This window comes from Tiliqua scincoides, chromosome 4 (assembly GCF_035046505.1).
Source record: "Tiliqua scincoides isolate rTilSci1 chromosome 4, rTilSci1.hap2, whole genome shotgun sequence".
Lineage (NCBI taxonomy): Eukaryota > Metazoa > Chordata > Lepidosauria > Squamata > Scincidae > Tiliqua > Tiliqua scincoides.
In genome coordinates this window covers 52,235,958-52,239,326 of record NC_089824.1, presented here as the reverse complement: position 1 = coordinate 52,239,326, position 3,369 = coordinate 52,235,958, and positions in this window count along the sequence as shown.

The window sequence follows — 3,369 nt, the reverse complement described above, 5'->3', positions numbered from 1 at the left end:
CCAGCTACAATGGAGGACAGAGTGCCTGTACCTTTAACCAGTGTATAGTACAGGGGATTTTGGCAGGTATAGCTTTTTAAACCCTTCTGCGTTAAGCTGCATCTCCAAAATTCCCTCTTCTTTTAAAATTTTTTTTATTAAGAACAAATAAAAAGAAAAATTAAGAAGTATATTGAAATTTGTGTGGCAAGTGATGAGATCTAGATCTACATTTCTTTGTTCTACTACAAAATTATACAACATATTACCTATCAGATCTTATACAGTCTATAACGTATTGAAAAGTACATTTTCGACACCAAAGAAAAATGAGAAAAAAATAAAAATTAAATCCCCTATTATCAAATCCATAGGGTATTTGGCCCATCCCCCCCCCCCAAATTCCCTCTTCTATACAGTGGTTAAAGGTATGAGCACTCTGTCCTCCACTGTGTCTGGTCACCCTGGCCTCAACTCTACTGGTGTTGTAGCCCAGAGCAGAGTCAACTGCAGATACTGACTTCCCTGGTTCTCATAATGCCTTTTAGGTATAAAAAGTCACTTCCAGTTTGGACGAAAAACTGGAAGTTGCTTTTTTCCATTTAAACAATCATTCTGAGGCCTGCAGAGGCCATGGACAGAAGCACGCAGCCTCTGCGGGGCTCTAAAGATGCTCCGGGGGGGGCTTCCTTCACCTCAGGAGGGTGGGTGGGGGGAGGGCCATGGGGTTTCTGCATCTTTGGGTACTTGAAACTGCAGATGCAGGGGCCCCACTGTTTGTTTTTTAGCCTTATCCAAAAATATGTGTCTGAGGCTGCTATCCAGTACACACTCACCTGGGAGTTTACTTCTGAGTAGTCATGAACAAGTCTGCACTGTATAGTAACTTAACTATTCATGCTCCAGCTGAACTGCAGTGCAGATCACGGACTTTTGAGGAATAATCTGACTGTTTTGCACTTTAAAAAACAAAAACGAAAACACACTGACTGCTTCAGAGGCCTGGCCTACAGCCTTTTCTGCTCTTCACATTTTACACAAAGTGTCATAAATGTCAGAAAAAAACAGAGATTTGTGTCTTTTGTTTTCCAGCCCCCCCCCCCAAATGTTCAGATGCTAAAAGTTGGCAATAATTGAAGGAAAGAGTTTTGTGAACTGAAGTTGAACTATATTGAAGTATTGAGGCCCGACTTAGAGGCTCAGGATCCGGTAGAGGAAAGCTCCACCAGTCCCACCTTCCTCCCACCTCTCTTCCTCCCCTTGGCACACCTCCTTCCTGCCCTCTCCTCATCTCCCTCTGCCCCGGAATGCCTCCTCTCCACTTCCCCAACCTACATCTCTGTCCCATGGCAGTCTGTGCAAATGCAGAACGTTGGAGCAACAGCGGTTCACCGGTGAGCTAGCACTGGCCCTGGAGCAGCGCTGAGAGCCACAGACTGCCTTACAGCACGTTTGTGACAGTGCATGCTGGCGTTAAGCCGGCACACACTTGTTGGATTGGGTCCATAACCATTTGATCTGGGGTTGGGAGAAGATGGAAGACAGGTGCCAATAGGACAATTTTCTTTGATAACTATCAAAGTTATCAGTGAAAACTCTTCATCTTAATCAACATCACCATCCACCCTGGTCCATAAACCCTGATTATATCTGAACTCTTCATGTTTAGCCTGTTAGAATCACTCATTTATTTTTTCTTCTAATACAATCTTAAACAAGTTTACTCAGCATGTTTGGGATGACTCTCTGATTTCAATGTCACAACAATTGATGATGGGTATTATGGGAGAAAAAATGTGCATAGGATTGTGCCCTTAACCTACAAAGAAAAGCATCCATAGTTTTGGTTAGGGGAGTCATTTTTCATAAAAATGAATTGTCTCCTCTCAGTGAGAATTGACTGTTTATGGAAGGATGATTTTGTGTTCTCTTCCATGATACAATATTATGGCAAATAATAACATTTAAAGTGTACACTGACCTTGCTAGAAATATCCTCAGTCAGAATGAGTAGCAGGGAAGGAGCAAGATAATTTTAATGAAAGGAGTCCATCTGCATGCTTAAAGGTTCTCCTCAAAGAAAGGATGTTTACCTAGCCCCTACAAAGTGGGAAGGTCCTTTGAAATGATAACAAAGTCTTGACACTATCTTAGTTCAAAAGATCTCTTTGAAGTACCTCAAATGCAATCATGCTAAGTAGAAGGGAGTCAAAAGCTAGTGGATTGCCAAAAAAAGAATTAGTTTTTGGAATGGTGCCATGTGTTTAGATGCTACTGCAGACGCATGATTTTAAACAGCAAAGGAAGTATATTGAGACTTAACTGGAAGCTTCAGGAAGGGGTGAAGAAGTGTAAATCTTGTTCTGAGCATGGAAGTCAAACCATGCATACCAGAAAGCTGGCATACTCTCGAACCAGAAAATGTGTGAACTAATAGTATCATGGTTTCTGTTCTGTAGCTGTTAGGGCATGTCATCACAGAATTTCCCACTGATTCAGAACTGGGAACATGAATAATATTCCTGGAAAAGTTTGTTTCTCTCCTGCTTACCCCCAGGACATCTCATTCCCAAAATGGAAAGCTACCTGTTTAGTGTGCAGATGGTCTGGGTAATCCTATAATGACACCCAAGCATCTTACAGTTTAGAAAAGCACTTAGGAGGCAACAGGATCTCTGTTTTCTAATTTAATACATCATTTGTATAACAAATAAGATTCTGATTGGGCATTTTCAGGCATGATTTTGTTTGAAAGACAGCAAAGACCTGCCCATTGTTTTCAGTCTGCCTATGCTAAATTCTAGCTATGCTGAGTTTGGATGCATGCCAACTCCACGGTTTTCACACCAAGATGTGTTCTTTATATGGGTTTACGAAATGCTGATCCATGGTGTTGCATGACTGCACACAAATTCATCGAGCCACCCTCTAAGAGATGGTTATGAAACTGAAATTCATGATCATTTCATTCTCTCTCTAAAATTATCTTGAAAGTTTTGGAACAAGACCACAATACGTGGTCCATATGTTGCAGCCTGCCATGTGCCCTGCATGGCCCAGGGAGAGACTGATTTAAAAATCAATTTTTACAGTAATGTTTCAATTGCTAAATTCATTTCTAGAATCCAGCTTTCAGGAAAGGGAATGTGTAGGGTTTACATAAGAGGCTAACCAGGTCTGGCATTGGCTTAGGCCCATCAGAGGGCCCACTTGGCCAGATTGACCCTGGAACCTCCCCAGTACTGGTAGCAGCAGCCGTGTGTCAGCCCAGTCCTGAACTTCCTGGTGCCTGCTGGAGCAGCAGCAGCAAAGCATCTACTGCTGTATTCAATGAGTGCGAGGAAGCTGCCAGGAGTCTCCTCCGAGGAAGGGGACTTTTGTCCCTTTTCC